The following is a 17,750-nucleotide window of genomic DNA, read 5'->3' as shown; positions in this document are numbered from 1 at the left end:
TTTTGTATACAATGTATTATAGTTCGGTGGTTGTTGTTATATGTAGTGTTCACTTGTATCTTAATATTTGCTGTGTTTTCTGTTTGCTGGTGTTTGGATGGATCTTGGTTTCACTGTAAATATAGCAGTCTTTTCTCAATCTCCTAATTGTAGCCATGCAGATCTGGCCATCCCTGCTGCTGATTCCTGACAACCCCTCAACTTTAAACCATATTCCATAACTCCTACAGTAATGCAGTTACCTTCCTAAAAGGTGGCTACACTAATGTAGATTAGATTTTCATTTACATAGACACAAACAATGCCTATTTTACAAGGTCCAGAGACATTGTGACTGTAGTCTGCTAAACCATACGCCTGTTTTTGGTTTGTAAAAACCTTTTAATAAGGAAATACAGATGTACTCAGGATAGTTGACTTTAAGGGTGTGTTTGCAAGGCATTTTAAAAAATTACTCCAGCCTACCTAAAACACGCCGCTCAAACCCTTCGATGGAGTGCAGTAAGCTGTGAAATACCCTCTCCAGGTACAAGAAAAGGCTCCTGCATTTGGCAGTTGGGTGCTCTCGTTTTACAATTAAAACAGCTTAGGATTCCGAGAGTCATTTATGAGGGCCAGTGACTCTGCCATATCAGATTTGACTACTTCTCTACAAGTGATCCAATCTGATTCTGGCACAAACCCAAAGACCAGACATTTCCACTTAGGGCTTATTTATACTTGCTACAACTTTACCACACGTTACAGCGCCTGCCGCTTCAACATGCTTTTTTGATGTGTTTCTGATGCTTCAGTGATGCTTTGGCAGTGCTTCAATGATGTTTCGGTGATGCTTTTGTGAAGCATTAATGAAGCTTGGCAAATGCCCTGTGTGTGTTGATTTTCAATTTATTTTAAAGGGGCCTGGTAGAACCCCATCTCAGTAGTACCCCTGTTCAGGTGCAGATCCCCAGTTCATTGGTGTCCTCATTCCGAAGATCCCCTGCCCAGTAGTAATCCCAGCTCTGCTGATCTCCTACTCAGTAGTAACCCCCAGCTCGGCTGATCCTCTGGTTTTTTGATGTTCCTCTCTCTCTGGTCCTGGTCACCTCCTACTCTATTGCTCACAAACTGTGCACTGTATGTGACTTCTCCTGACATCTCCTGCTCTGGTCCCCCTGATCTGCTGATCCTCTGCCACTCAAGGCCTCTTCCTCTCTAACCTTCCTCTATAGCGTTTCCATGTTGCACACCACATGTGCCATCTGCTAATTGCTCCACTCCAGTCCAGACCCTGCTCACCTTCCTGCTACTGCACACCAGATGTGACGTCTGCACAAGACACTCCCAGAATACATACACATGAACTAGAAATGACTGCTGGTGACATCTTTCCAGTTCACTTGTTGGTTTAGCAGTGCATCCTGGGATATTTCATACCTGCAATATCTACAAAACAAAGGGAAGCTAAAGCTGAATAAAAGACTTTCAAAATCTTCAGGTGCTGCTGATGAGCGTTGTAATAGACTTCTATGGGGGCTTTAAAGATGCTCTAAAGCACCAAAAAAGTGACATGGGGTATCATTTTTGAAGCACAGCAAACATAAGTGTGGACAGGACTGTAAGGTGACCATTTTATTTAGTGACAGGGGATTTGATTGGCATTCAGAGCACTTTACAAAAGTGTGTCCAATGCCAGGTTTTGAAGCGAGTGTAAACGAGCCCTTAAGGATTTTTTCACTTTTAAACCTCTTTATTTTACTTTTTTGCTTTTGCTGTTTTGTAACATATTTTCTATAAATACAGTTTTTCATTGAATAAAACAATAATGCAATATGGTGAAAGGCCCCCCAGCTCCCCTCATTTTTCTTACATGAGCAGATTCGATCCAGTGATGTGCACAAGAGCAGTGACTCTAGCCGCTGCCTCCCTCCTCATTGGCTCCCACTACTGTCAATTAAATGCTGTTACACGGAAGTGGGGGTGGGGCCGGGCCACCCGCTCTTTGTCAATGGATGCAGAAAGGGCAGCTCGGAAGCGAGGCAGCACATGTTCCCCCATGGAAAGCTGCTTTCTGTGGGGAGCACCCACTGAGGAGGAGGGGCCAGGAGAGCTGGGTGGGGGCTCAAGAAGAGGAGGATCAGGGCTGCTGTGTGCAAAAGCATTGCACAGAGCAGTTGAATATAGACATGTGTGTTGTTTTAATTAAAAAAACAAACAAAGGTTTAACATCATTTTAGGCTGAATCCATGAACACTCTAACTAAAAATATAAAAAACGTTGTCTCTCTGGAGAAGTTATTGTCATGTGTCCTTTTTTTTTTTTCAGCACTTGGATGTTCTGGTGAGAGACTGGCAGGATCCTGACAATTGTGGCCGTGAAGCTGCTCGTACCTACCTACAGAAGAAGAGTGAGGTATGATGGTAAATGCGAGGAAAGCTCAGAACATAGGAGTTGTTTTCTACAATCATCACCAGAAATTGAAATCATATTGCTTAACTGCTTCCCATCCGCCCTATAGCAGAAATACTGCCACAGGGCAGCCCAGGTGTGCAAAATCACATATATATATAGGGTAGGGGACACGTGTGGCCTTGGCTGTCAATCACCTGGTCCCAGCTGGTGATTATTTGCCGACAATACAGATCTCTCCCCTGTCAGCTCCTGCACACTGCTTTGTATGGCTCTGCATAGCACAGCCATGAAAAACAGTGCGCTTATGAAGGAAAACTGAGGGCTGGGCCCACAGATTCAGAGGGTACATGATGCCACACAGAAACAGACAGTGGTTCTTTCACAACAATTACGTTTACTGAGCAGTTATAGTGATCATGTAGCTGAGCATACGTAAACAGAATGATAACAGCGCATAACCATACAGTAAGAATAATACTGTCTAACGCTAACCCCGTACTTGCGGACTTTTCCCCAATGTCCAGAAAGCAGCCTGGCTGCGCCTGAATGTTCCTGAGCAAGATATAACCTTGGGGTGCACCCTAAGTATTGCGCAATACTATTTGTAATCCAAAGAAAAGTGGAGTGTGTCTCTTGTAGCTTTCTGGTATATCCAAAATGTCACTGAACATGTGTGGTGCAATGTGCTGTGGCAAAGCCGCACTTACAGTTCCTTGGCAGGCTCTTGGTATTTTTCCTGATCCACTGGTCCACTCCAGAACCGGACCATACAGTCACTTGTTTCCCAGTCTCGTCGCAGTGAATCTTCCCTAGGTGCCGTCGCCGGACTCCACTGTGAGCCGTAAATCCTCTTCCAGGCCCCACACAGATTCTCCAGACATCGTCAGCATACACCAGCCAGACACAGACTCCCCCACTTCCTCCTCTGCACAAGATCTCCTCCCCTTCCCATAGAGTTTGTGATGCAGTAAGTAATTTCTTAATTGCAGCCTCAAACCTGTATTTACAGTTCACTATGACCCTTCTGAGGGTCCTACTCAACCCGTAAATTAGCATTCATTAAACTATATAGGGTAAATAAGTATTTATTTTGTCTTAGCAAACTTCACTGCAAAATCGATTCTTGTACTTTGCTGCCATCTACTGACCAAAGAGCATATTGCAGGCATATTACAGTTTAACATTATACATCATTATTTATCCATGCCTCCACACCCTTACACTTACAGTGAAGCACAAACACAGCACACTATGTAAAACAGCACACAGTTAACCCTTTGATCATCCCAGATGTTAACCCCTTCCTGCCCAGTGCCATTAGTACAGTGTCAGTGCTTTTTATCAGCACTGATCACTGTATTGGTGTCACTGGAGATGTCAGTGAGACCAAGTCAGTTCCCTCCAGTATCGGAATGCCCATTGCAGTTCTGCTATAAGTTGCTGATCAGCGCCATTACTAGTAAAAATAAAAAAATCCCAGTATCTATACCGCCATTTGTAAATGCTATAACTTTCATGTAATCCAATTAATTTACACACATTGGGATTTATTTTTAGTGAAGACATGGAGTAGAATACATTTTGGCCTAAATTTATGCCCAAATTTTATTTTATTTTATTTTTTTACTGGACATGTTTAATAGCAAAGTCAAAAATATTGTTTTTTTCTCAAAATTGTTGGTCTTCTTTTTTATAGCGCAAAAAAATTAAAAACGCACAGGCGATCAAATTCCACCAAAAAAACCCCTCTATTTGTGGGAAAAAATGATGTAAATTTAATTTGGGTGCAGCATTGCACGACCGCGCAATTGTCAGTTAAAATAAGACAGTGCAGTATCGCAATAAATGGCCTGGTCAAGAAGGGGGGAAAATCCTCTGGAGGGCGGGGGGTTAATTTACTTTAGGAGGCTCATAGTGCTCTTCCAACTTTGGCCAACAGTTTGGTGAAGACCCTTTTCTGTTCCAGTCTGACTGTGCCCCTGTGTACAAAGCTCCATAGAGACATGGTTGTATGAATTTAGTGTGGAGAAACTCAAGTAGCCTCTACAGAGCCCAGACCTCAACCCTACTGAACACCTTGAATTATAACCTCGATTGCAAGCAAAGCCTTCTTGTCCAACATCAGCACCTGACCTCACAAATGTGAATTTAGAACAAATTCCCACAGATACCCTCCAAACCCTTGTAGAAATCCTTTCCAGTGGAGTGGCCACAAGGGAGGGTCAACTCCATATCAATGGCCATGGTTTTGGAATAGGATACTCAAACTGATATTGGCATGGCAGACGTCTATAAACCTTTGGCCATATATTAATAATAATTGTGAGTTTATTTTTGTTACAGAAACTGAGGGAGCAGAAAAGTTCTGAATACCAGCGTGTGCTGGACACTCTTAGAAGTTCATCTGTCAGCGGCTTCCTGTTTCCCCACCCGGGGAAGAGGTTCCTAAGAGCAAGTCAGGGAACATTGTCAGGTAATTCAGCCTCCCAGGCACTGTTACTGTGTAGGAAGTTTTCACAGACAAATTATCCACATTTATTCCATAATATTTATTAGCACCATACAATTTCCAATATATAAACAAATTGGCCATGTACAGATAACAGACATTTACTCTCAGGTCTATGAGCTTTGTACAGATGTAGGTGCATAGAGCTACTAAAGTGATTCTAAAGGTTACATTAAAAATATAGCATGTTCTACTTACCTGCTCTGTAATGGTTTTGCACAGAGCAGCCTCCATTCTCTTCTTTTTGAGTCTCCCGCTGGCAGTCCTGTGCCCCCCCCCCCCCCACCACCAAGTTCCCACAATAGCAAGACTCTTGCTATGGGGAATGGGGGTACTTGAGCAGGCTCACTCCTGAGCTGTGCTTCTTTGACTGGCGCCACCCCCCGCTCTCTCCTCAGTGGCCCACTGGCTGTGATTGACAGCAGCAGGAGCCAATACCAGTGTGAGCCAATAAGGAGAGAGAGAGTCCTGAGACAGCCAAGACTCCCATGCACATAGCTAGATCCAGATAGGGCTCAAGCAAGTATGAGGGGGGCTGAGGGGGGTGCTGCACCCAGAAGGTTGTTTATCTTCATGCATAGAATGTATGAAGGTAGAAAACCTTCTGCCCTTAGAACCACTTTAATATAACGTGCGTGTTTCTCTGCACTGACTATTTCACTTATCTCTGATGAAAGTTAAGCTACTACAGCAACTAATCTAAAAAAACAGATATACATATATGCATAAAGGAAACCTAAAATATAAAAAGTGCTCTACAAGTATATCACCAACAAGTGAATCATCTGAAAGATCCCTCTGAAACCTTATGAATAATAATGTGAATCTCCATATGTGATCCATAATTACAGAGTAATAGAATGTAACACTCTTCCTAAAACTTACATTTATATAAACATAAAAATCAGAACAAAGGGAATACCTTCCATTACAATGTAGTATGATGGGCCCCTTGTGGTGATTCTTCTCCTTTTAGCAGAAATCTTCACTTGCCCTACCCTCCCTCTATCTCCTGTCTGATCAATGTTTATAAACAATGTTACTATGGGGGGGAGTTGATGAAACTGGAGAGCACAGATTCTGGTGCAGCTCTGCATAGAAACCAATCAGCTTCCAGGTTGTATTGTCAAAGCTTAATTGAACAAGCTGAAGCTGCTTGGCTCCCATACATGGCTGCACCAGATTCTGAGTGCTCCAATGTTAGTAAATCTCCCCCTTTTGTATCTCTTCATCATCCATCTGAACAACATTTTCAAACAGTGCTACTTTGCATCTCTTTATTTCCCATCTGGTATGTTTATAAATTATGTATCTCTGTAAACCATCTGAACATTGTATCTCTCTTTCTCCCATCTGATCAATGTTTATAAACAATGGCAATTTGTATATATATATCCTATCTGAACAATGTTTATAAACAATGGTAATTTGTATATATATATATCCTATCTGAACAATGTTTATAAACAATGTTACTTTGTATCTCTCTATCTTCCATCTGATCAATGTTACTTTGTGTTTATCTCCTGTCTGAACAATGTGTATACAAACTCTGCCAGACAGTTATTTTATACAGTAGCAGCTTCTATGGCTGCTGTATTTACACAGCCAACTACCACTGTCATTTTAACAGTTAGGAATTGCTGGCAAGTGCTGTAGGTGGGGGGGCGGGTGTACTACACATGTCTGGTGTACCTCTGTCATGTTTCACATGACTGTCATATTGACTGTCATATGCCTTTAAGTGTTTTATATATTTTGTCTCTTAATGGTGTATAGATAGCCCACCCCTTTTCCCAGTAAGGCATTGCAGCTCTAGCTTCATATCATGGAGCAGGAAACATTATGATCTTTTGACCTATCAGATGTTCATTGTTGTAAGATTCTCTCAGTTTATGGAATAAACTTCACAAGATCTACAAGATGTCTTCTGTATTGAGTCACTGACTGTGGTATCCAACTGAGATTGGAGTTATCTCTATCTCATCACAACTGTAAGTTACAGAGATCACACTATCAATGCTTAGATTGGAGAGACAGAACAACCTCGATAACGTTTTTTGGGTTTGTAGCACCTCCCAGTGTCCACAACTGGTTAAACAACAGTCTGTAGATATCCATAAATATCTGTCTAGCCCTTAGCTCCTTCATTCTCTTGTGATCTCATTCACTGTTGTGTTTCCTGAAACTGGAAGATCGCTCTCCTGTCTTACATACATTCTATTACAGAAAGGGTATAGCACTCAATGACTCTAATAAGGCTCCAGTTTGGTAGGAAACCCTCCCAATTTATTACAGACAATAGACCTCCCAACAAAGTGTCACTAGATCAACTCAAATGTAAGACAAGTCCCCTCCTCCTAGTACACCCTATTTATCAGGTCGTGGTTACCAGCTCCAATGGCAGCTTTGAGTTAAGTGCATGGCCTGTGTGCTCCAACCATCCATCTCCTCACACTCCATCTGGTACATGCAATGGCTCCACCTGGTTCATTTCTTTGCTGGGATTTTGGTGTATTGGAGCCTTCTACAAAATCCTCTGCTGACATCACGTGTATTTCCATCCAATCAGAGTGCTTCTGTATTCACAGACATGGATGAAGATTTCAGAAATCACCTCACAAGGTACATCTCCGAACTTATGGCAGGAATTTGGTTCCACCAGAAAACTGATACCAGTGGAGAGAAGATCACCTCCGGCCATGTGGGGAGAGTGCTGAAGGTCAGTCCATCGCAGAGATCTCTGGTCATACTATTGGAATATAGAAACCAGTGCATGGGGGAAAGTATGATGATCCATAGCAATCAATCAGAATTACTGATGTCAAACTGCTGCAAGATGGAATCTGGTTGCTGATCAGAATTATACAAGTTGAAGTCTTGCAGCTTCTACTACAGCTCAGGTGGAGGTTCTAGAGAAGATAAAGTATTTCAAACTCTCTAGCTCAGTCACCTAAACCCAATCACCATGGAATGTGTCAAGGCAGATGTTGATTGTCCTGCTCTATTTTCATACTCCAGTCCTGTACCATGAAGTATAGGACACGTGTTAAAGCCCAACTCCAGGCAAAAATCCAAATAGTGCATCAATTGTCGTACTCAGTAATGATTCCAGGCACCTCTTCCTAAGCCATCCTACAGTGTAATGGGTCAGAATCACAGTTTCCTTTATGAGCCAAGCTAATTTCCTTTTCGGGGGACTAGACCTTTTTCCCCACTCATTGTCTTCTCGGGCACTGGTCCCCTCACTGCCCCTTGAGTTCTCCTGCCTCTGGAGCCTATGAAAGAGGACCCGGCCACTGGAAGTGTCACCTCCACATCACACAGGCAGTGATGTGAATATCTGAAGAGGAACCCCAGGAATTAAATAGAAGAAGAGGGAAGGATCAGGATGGAGGTTTCATATGACTGCAGCTTCAGGTAAGTAAAATGGGCAGTAGGATAGCGTTTATATACAGGGCCTTGAGAGTTTTTTTACTCCTTGAAATTTTCCACATTTTGTCATGTTACAACCAAAAACGTAAATGTATTTTATTGATATTTTATGTGATAGATCAACATCAAGTGGCACAGAATTGTGAAGTGGAAGGAAAGTGGTAAATGGTTTTAAACATTTTTTACAAATAATTATCTGAAAAGTGTAGCATGCATTTGTATTCAGCCCCCTTTACTATGATACCCCTAAAATCTAGTGGAACCAAATGCCTTCAGAAGTCACCTGATTAATAAATAGAATCTAAATACAGCTGTTCTGTGAAGCCCTCAGATGTTTGTTAGAGAACGTTAGTGAACAAACAGCATCATGAAGGCCAAGGAACAAACTTGACAGGTCAGGGATAAAGTTGTGGATATGGTTAAAGCAGGGTTACGTTATAAAAAAATATCCCAAGCTTTGAACATCTCACGGAGCACTGTTCAATCCATCACTCGAAAATGGAAAGAGTATGGCACAACTGCAAACCTACAAGGACATGGCCGTCCACTGGGCAAGGAGAGCATTAATCAGAGAAGCAGGCAAGAGGCCCATGGGAACTCTAGAGGAGCTGCAGAGATCCACAGCTCAGGTAGGAGAATCTGTCCACAGGACAACTATTAGTTGTGCACTCCACAAATCTGGCCTTTATGGAAGAGTGACAAGAAGAAAGCCATTGTTGAAAGAAAGCTATCAGAAGTCCCATTTGCAGTGTACGAGAAGCCATGTGGGGTACTCAGCAAACACGTGGAAGAAGGGGCTCTGGTCAGATGAGACCAAAATGGAACTTATTGGCCTAAAAGCAAAACGCTATATGTGGCGGAAAACTAACATTGCACATCACCCTGAACACACCATCCCCACCGTGAACCATGGTGGTGGCAGCATCATGTGGTGGGGATGCTTTTCTTCAGCAAGGACAGGGAAGCTGGTCAGAATTGATGGGAAGATGGATGGAGCCAAATACAGAGCAATCTCAAATACAGAGAAAACCTGTTCAAGGAGCCTAGATGGGGGGCATTCGTGAGCAACGCAGGGAATGGCCACTTGTTAGCCGCGCTCCTCCACCACCGGGCACATTGCGCTTCTCTCTGCCTCCTGGGGAGCCCGTTCTGTCCCCCACCCTTGCCCTCACCCTCTGCACCTATGGGGAAAAAAGCAACGGCCTCCCGTGCCTCCAGCGCTCGCTTGCCGAGCCGGTCTGCTGATGCGGCCTACTCACGAGCAGAAGTCCCGGCCTTGATTTGGCCGCATCCCCACCGCTACCTTCGGGCGGCCCGGACCCCATCTCAGACATGGAGAACCTGCCTGACATCTCTGCAGACCTCCCACAGCCCCTTTTGCGGGACGCCGACCTCCTACAGCCTCCCTTGCGGGCCACAGACCACCCACAGCCCCCCTTGCGGGTCTCAGACCACCCACAGCCCTCCTTATGGGCTGCAGACCTCCCACAGTCCTCCTTGTGGGCCGCAGACCACCAACAGCCCCTCTTGCGGGATGCAGACCTCCTGGCCAGATTCAAGACCATGCTGCAGCAGGAGCTTCACACTTCCACCTCCAGACTAGCGACTCATCTCACCAAGGAAATTCGTGAATTGGGCAGCCGCACTGATGTTCTTGGAGATAAGATGGACACCGTGGCTATGGTGATCGAAAATCACGAACAGGACCTTTCAGATCTGAGCAGAGAGCTTGACACGGCTCTTCTGCTCCTGGAAGATTTTGAAAATAGGTCCTGTCGGGGTAATCTTTGCCTGCACGGCCTGCCCGAAGCCATCGTTGACCTCACGTCCACTGCTACCGTGCTTTTTCAAGAGTTGGATCTGGCGATACCAATAGACCGTCTGGAGTTCGATCGCATTCACCGGGCCCTGGGTCCGAGGAGGTCTGAGGGTCCTCCCAGGGACATCATAATTAAATTCACCTATTACCGTACGAAAGAATCGCTCCTTTGCTTTGCAGGAGACAAGCAGGATCTTCGTTTTCAAGGTCATCCGTACCAGCTGTTCACGGATCTGGCACCATCCACCATACAGAAATGTCAACAGATGAAACCCTTCGCGTCAGTCCTCTTGAACCGTCACATCAAGTAACAATGGGGCTTTCCATTTAAGCTTACGTTTGCGTACCAAGGTCGGAGCCATGTTGTACACAATCCGGAAGAGGAGATGTCGACCCTGGAGGCGCTACACCTTCTGTAATCGCGGGAGACCTCCGACAGCCTGATGCGGCCCTCTGATTCCCATCCTTCTTCATCTCAGCTGGGGCGTATATGGGAGAAAGTTGGCAGCCATAAACGCTCCCTCCCTAGTTCCCCTCTGTTGTCCGGATCCTCCCGCTCTGATCCAGGTAGAGTACGGTTGGATGGGTAAGATTTTCACTTTTCAGATGGCTTGATCCACTGCCGTGACTCTCCACGTTTCTGATGGGGTGGTGACCTTGACTGGCCCTTGTTGGGCGAACTTTTCGTATGTTTTTGTATGTTGCTTGTTTTTAGTTTTACAGTTTGAAATATTGTTCTATGCAATACTGGTCAGTACTGGTGGTGATCATCGTTCCCCGCCGGCTCCTCGCGGTCCAATTTTGAGTTGCATTTTTAATTTTTTTACATTTTTTTTTTTGGGTTAGGCGATTTGTTTGTAAGCTTTGTGTCCTATCCCCGGTTTTTTTTTTTTTTAGGGGTGGGGGGTGTTATTGTACTTCTTTTTATATACCGGGGGCCGTCCTAGCTCATGGTCCTATGCCTTAAATGATTGGTGCCGGCTTCTGATCTAACGGGGCCATGACCCGGGAATGCCTCATTTCTACTATGCTGATATGTCTGTCTACCTGTTTACATTTTTTCTATATATTATGGTGTCATATTATGCATTTCTTAAGCTAACATACTTGATGTTGTCTTTTTGCCTATTATTTCTCCCCCCCCCCCTTTTTTTTCTCCTCCCTTCCCTTCCCCTTTTTTCCCTCCTTTTCCTTCCCCTTCCCCCTTTCTTCCCCTCCCCATGAAGGTTCTTTGTATTATGTTGTTTATGACGCACCCATGTGCCCGGTGGTGGAGCCACCCCCTGTGTGTGTCCGGTTGGGACGCAATTGCCACTGATTGTGGTTTCGTTACACTACCTTAGAGTGTACATTTTCTTCTTCTGTCTCTTGTTTCTTGTCTGTTTATTTTTTTCTCTTTTCTCACGCATCCGGGGCAGCCCAGGGTAAGGTTGCATTTGAGGATTGGACCGTTATTCCTGGCGTACTTTGGCAGCTGAATTCCCTTGACTCAGTATGGCTTTAAAACCTTTAAAGATTTTTTTCTCAAAATATCCATGGTTTTAATTTTCCCGACCAAGGGTTCTAAAGTGTTCCATCATCTTTAGTCCTAAGACGTGGACGTAGTCTTCTGTATTCTGTGGGTTCTGTATCCTCGGCCGTATCTTGTGGGAGGCTCACAGAGCCACCATTAGGGGTCATTTGATTCAGATCGCCTCGTCCAGGAAACAGGCCAGAGAGAAGAGGATGTTGGAATTCACCTCGAGATTGGCCGCGGTAGACGCTACTTGGAAAGCCTGCCCGACTATGGCCAATGGAAAAGCTTGAGATGTGGTGGCTGCTGAACTTGATCTTCTCTCCACTACATGAGCTGAGAAGGCCTTACGTTGAGCCGGACATAGATTTTATACATGCGCCAATAAACTGAGGCCCATGTTGGCCAAGAAACTTAATTCGCTTGGCCGCACGCATAAACCTGTTTAACTCTGAATGAGGAGCAGTGGCCTTACCTCGTACCCTATGAAGATTACTCATAGATTTGCAGATTTTTTTTGTCCTCTCTTTACCAAAAACCAAACACCTCTGTCGCTGAACATGCTAATAGTTTTTTCGCTGAACTGCACCTATCCTCTTTATCCGTTGCAGCCCGAGATGCCCTGAATGCAGATATCTCTGAATCTGAACTCTACCAAGCCATCAAATCTTTGAAGGCCTCCAAGGCTCCAGGCCCAGATGGGTTTTTTGGGCTCTACTGTAAAAAATTTGTCACCATTCTGGTTCCTCATTTGACAGCCTTTTTCAATTTATTGAAGCAGGGTTCCTGGCTTTCTTTGGAGTCTCTTTAGGTGCATATTACTATGATCCCTAAGAAAACTGAAGATGCATTTGAACCGCAAGCTTTCAGACCGATCTCGCTGCTAAATGTGGACTTGAAGATTTTGGGAAAGGTTCTGAGTACCTGAATTAATAAGTATCTACTCTCACTTATTCAACGATGAGATCAGGTTGGCTTCGTTCCAGGGCGACAAGCTGCTGATAACATCCGTAAAGTCATCCATCTCATTCACAGTTTACATCGCCATAGGATACCAGGATTCCTTTTATCCCTGTACAATTATAAAGCGTTTGATTCACTTTCTTGGGAATATTTGTCATATACGCTGTCTAGATGGGGGTTTGGTGACGTATTTCTGGCTTGGATCTCAGCTTTATATCCGTCTCCCTCGGCCTCTGTTAAATATGCAGGTTTTTTTTCCTCATCCTTCCCTATTTTAGGGGCACAAGACAGGGATGCCCATTATCGCCTGCTCTTTTTGTTCTCGCTATTGAACCTTTAGCTGCAGCCATTCAAAATCACCCGGATATTTCTGGTGTCCCCTATGCCGGCACTCAAGGCCAACTTTTATGCGGATGATGCCCTTTTGGTTTTAACCAATCTTCTCATCACTCTCCCAAATCATATTGGACCATTTTTCACCTATATCTGGCCTTCATATCAATTTGTCTAAAACCACGGCATTGAATATTACGCTCCCTGCCGACCTGGTTGAATGGTTGCAGACACAATTTCCCTACCGTTGGGCATCCCATTCTGTGGCTTATCTTGGCGTTACACTTACTTCCTCCTACTCTGCCTTATTTTTGGCTAATTATTACCCCTTACTGCGTTCTGTTACTTCCCTGCTTCATTCTTGGCAGTTTCCTTCTTTATCAAGGATTGGCAGGATACATGCTGTCAAGATGACTATCTTGCCGAAGATCCTGTACTTTTTCCGCACTCTCCCTATTCAGGTCCCTGCGTCTTTTCTTCATGTACTGCAAAGCCGGATTCTCAGTTTTATTTGGGCTCATAAACGTCCCAAAGTGCCTAGAGCCACTCTGTATACTCATAGATTACAGGGAGGTTTGGGAGTTCCACATGTTTCTAGATACTACTTGGAGGCTCAGATTTCCCAGTTGTCTATGCTTCATGCCATGACAGATAACCCGTTATGGGTACTCTTGGAATTACCCAATTGTGCTCTGCTTTCCTTAACTACATTGCTTTGGCTCCCGCCTAAGTTGCACCCTCCGGATTTGAGCCCTATCATGCTTCACAGTTTATGAACCTGGGATTCTGTCAAATATTCCGGTAATTTTGATTTCATAATTTCTACCTCTTTTGCCGATTACGCATAATCCTTTATTTCCGCCAGGCCTAGAACATCCCCCTTCTTTCTCTTGGTGGACCTCCCATGGCTTTGTTATTGTACATGATTTTCTGAGCGCTCGTACGTTTCCATTATGGGAGTCTCTTCGAGAATCAAGGGGGGTCCTGCCACGGGAATATTATCGGTATTTTCAATTGCGCCACTGGGTCCTATCCCTCCATCGTACCTCTACATGTTTGTAAGCATTCCCCAGGGTCCCCTGGTCTCATTTCTGTAATTTATGCCTCCCTTAACAGTAGGTCCTCTCACTACCACTGTCATATGTCTCTCAATGGGAGCGAGATCTGGGTGTCTCGATTGCAGAGGAGGATTGGCGTAGGGCCTGGGGGATAGTGGCAAAATGTTCATTCAATGCAGTCACTCTTGAGGCAGCCTACAAAGTTCTCCTGTGGCGGTACTGGGTCCTGGCTCGGACTGCTCACTTTAATCCGACTGGTGGAGATTAGAGATGAGCGAATTATTCATAAATTCGATTCGGCTGATTCGCCGAATTTGCGGGAGAAATTCGATTCGATGCAAATTTATTCGCCGCAAATTTAACTTATTTAAAGGGTTTCTAGGCTTCAGAGAGCCTTTATATTAGTGCAGAACACTGTACCTTTAATTTAAATGCCCTTGGAGTCTGCTGGGGAAGAGAAATAATACTGTCAGTCAGTATGACATGCAGATGAGTGCCGTCGATCTTAGAATCACCACACACTTCACTCATTTGGGCAGTCACGGGGCACGACGAAGAATGAAAAGAAGAATGAAGAGAAGAATGAAGAGAAGAATGAAGAGAAGAATGAAGAGAAGAATGAAGAGAAGAATGAAGAGAAGAATGAAGAGAAGAATGAGAAGAATGAAAAGAAGAAGAAGAAGAATGAAAAGAAGAAGAAGAAGAAGAATGAAAAGAAGAATGAAAAGAAGAAGAAGAAGAAGAAGAAGAAGAAGAAGAATGAAAAGAAGAATGAAAAGAAGAAGAAGAATGAAAAGAAGAAGAAGAATGAAAAGAAGAATGAAAAGAAGAATGAAAAGAAGAATGAAAAGAAGAATGAAAAGAAGAATGAGAAGAATGAAAAGAAGAATGAGAAGAATGAAAAGAAGAAGAAGAATGAAAAGAAGAAGAAGAAGAAGAATGAAAAGAAGAATGAAAAGAAGAAGAAGAAGAATGAAAAGAAGAAGAAGAATGAAAAGAAGAATGAAAAGAAGAAGAAGAAAAATGAAAAGAAGAAGAATGAAAAGAAGAAGAAGAAAAATGAAAAGAAGAAGAAGAAGAAGAATGAAAAGAAGAAGAAGAAGAATGAAAAGAAGAATGAAAAGAAGAAGAAGAAGAATGAAAAGAAGAAGAAGAATGAAAAGAAGAAGAATTCCAGTACAGCAAAAAGTGTATCTGCAGAGAGCTCCGCTATTTCTGACAGTTCTCTGACAGTTCTGACAGTTCATTTACAGCGGTTGAAACATTGTATCTATTTATTTCCGAATAAAAACATCTGTATCCTAAATGGAAACAAATAGATACAATGTTTCAACCGCTGTAAATGAACTGTCAGAACTGTCAGAGAACTGTCAGAAATAGCGGAGCTCTCTGCAGTGACACTTTTGCCGGCTGATCGGGGAAAATTCGATTCGTGCATCCGAAGTTGGCTAAAATTCGGATTCGATGCGAATCAAATTTTTCCTAATATTCGAAACGAATTCCACTTCGCCAAGTTCGATTCGCTCATCTCTAGTGGAGATAGGTGTTTCCGGAACTGTGGTCTACGCGGGGACGTCTTGCACATCTGGTGGTCGTGCTCATGATTGATAGGCTTCTAATCCAGGGTTTTTGGTTTGCTACAAACACTATTTCATATTATGTTCTGTAGGGATGCAAGGGCGGCCCTCCTACATTGCCCAATTTTGGGACTGTCAAGGTCTCAGCAGAAATTGGCATCCTACCTATTTATTTCGGCCAAACGTGCTAAAGCTCAGGCTTGGAGGACCCCTTCGGTTTTCTTCCAGGGGGTGAAGACCCGGATGAATGCTATGTTGATCAATGAACAGATGTCTAGCATTCGTCATGATTCTCATCCGAGATTACTTAAGGTTTGAGAACCTTGGATACGTTATTCCTTGCCATCCTTGCCTCCTACTAGGTATGGCCTCTTATAGTCACTGCCTGTTCCAGCCCTGGATCCATGATTCTTCTAGTTTCTCTTCCCTCCATGTTTTCTTTCTGATTCCCTTTTTTTTTATTTGTTGTTTTGTTTTTCCTTTCTTCAAACTTTTTTTTCTTTCCTGTTCTTTTTCTGGTAATATGTTGCATTACTGCTGTTAATATTTGGTTCGGCTTTTTGTCATCCCTCCTTCATTATTTGACTAATGCAAGTCAGCTGGATGTATCTGTTTATGTGTTATTGTTCTGCTCTGCCCCTGCGTGGGCGTATCTTGAGCGTGTTGTATTCTTAAAACAAAACTTTCTTAATAAAAATATTGAAACAGAGTTAGAGTCTGCAAAAGACTTGAGACTGGGGCAGAGGTTCACCTTCCAGTAGGACAACGACCCGAAACATCCAGCCAGAACTACAATGGAATGGTTTAGATCAAAGTATATTCATGTGTTAGAATGGCCCAGTCACAGTCCAGACTGAAATCCAATGGAGAATCTGTGGCAAGACTTGAAAATTGCTGTTCCCAGACGCTCTCCATCCAATCTGATAGAGCTTGAGCGATTCTGCAAAGAAGAATGGGCAGAAATTTCCCTCTCTAGATGTGCAAAGCTGGGAGACACATCCCCAAAAAGACTTGCAACCAAAGGGGGTCCTGCAAAGTATAGACTCCATGGGGCTGAAGACAAATGCCACCACACTTTTCACAGATTTATTTGTAAAAAATGTTGGAAACCATTTTCCTTCTACTTCACAATTATGTGCCACTTTGTGTTAGTCTATCACATCAAATCCCAATAAAATATATTTATGTTTTTGGTTGTAACATGACAAAATGTGAAAAATTTCAAAGGGGTATGAATACTTTTTCAATGCATTGCATATAATTTAATCCTATCTAAAAAAAAATTAAAGGAACACTTTGAAAACACATCAGATCTCAATGGGGAAAAATATCATGCTGGATATCTACACTGATATGGACTGGGTAATGTGTTAGTGCTCTTCCTGTTCCTCCTTGCACAAAGGAGCAGATACCGGTCCAGCTGATGGGTTAAGAACCTTCTACGGCCCTGTCCAGCTCTCCTAGAGGAACTGCCTGTCTCCTGGAATCTCCTCCATGCTCTTGAGACTGTGCTGGGAGACACAGCAAACCTTCTGGCAATGGCAAGTATTGATGTGCCATCCTGGAGGAGTTGGGCTACCTGTGCAACCTCTGTAGGGTCCAGGTATGACCTCATGCTACCAGTAGAGACACTGACCCTAGCCATATGCAAAACAAGTGAAAAACAGTCAGAAAAGATGAGTAGGGAAAAAAATGTCAGTGGCCTCCACCTGTAAAACCATTCCAGTTTTGGGGGTCGTCTCATTGTTGTCCATCTAGTGCACCTGTTGTTAATTTCATTAACACCAAAGCATCTGAAACTAACAACCCCCTCTGCTACTTACCTGACCAGATCTATATCCCAGGAGTTTCATTGACTTGATCCTAGACTCTGATATTTTTTGAGCAGTGTATATCAATGGTTATTTAAAGGAGGGGTTGCCAATATCCTGGAATTGGGCTTTAACTGTTCCAAATACATTTATTGCAGTGTCTCCCTGTTGTCTTTAGTAATCATATTTTAATACAACACAAATACAAGCGGTTACTGGGCTGAGCTTTTAAAGTAGAATCCTGGGTACTTCTCCCTCTCTCTCCCTCCCCCGCTGTCTTTTTTTTAATATAATATAAAACGTACTTACCTTTTTCCTACGCTATTGGAGCTGCTCCA

The 17,750-nt window shown here is 43.5% G+C and overlaps 1 pseudogene across 1 annotated transcript in view; it reads left to right on the top strand.

The window, feature by feature from the left end:
• The window catches only part of LOC149454671 (RING finger protein 112-like), a 59,706-nt pseudogene that overhangs the window by 19,248 nt on the left and 22,708 nt on the right, over positions 1-17,750 (top strand). The window contains exons 8-10 of the transcript XR_016314176.1: positions 2,308-2,394; positions 4,738-4,867; positions 7,495-7,625. The product of XR_016314176.1 is annotated as an RING finger protein 112-like (transcript). The remainder of the gene's footprint in view (positions 1-2,307; positions 2,395-4,737; positions 4,868-7,494; positions 7,626-17,750) is intronic.

This window comes from Staurois parvus, unplaced genomic scaffold (assembly GCF_062004578.1).
Source record: "Staurois parvus isolate SC_StPar_1 unplaced genomic scaffold, SC_StPar_1.0 ptg000421l, whole genome shotgun sequence".
In the NCBI taxonomy this organism is placed as follows: domain Eukaryota; kingdom Metazoa; phylum Chordata; class Amphibia; order Anura; family Ranidae; genus Staurois; species Staurois parvus.
The sequence above is the reverse complement of the archived record's forward strand: the minus strand, read 5'-3'. Positions and strand labels throughout refer to the sequence as shown.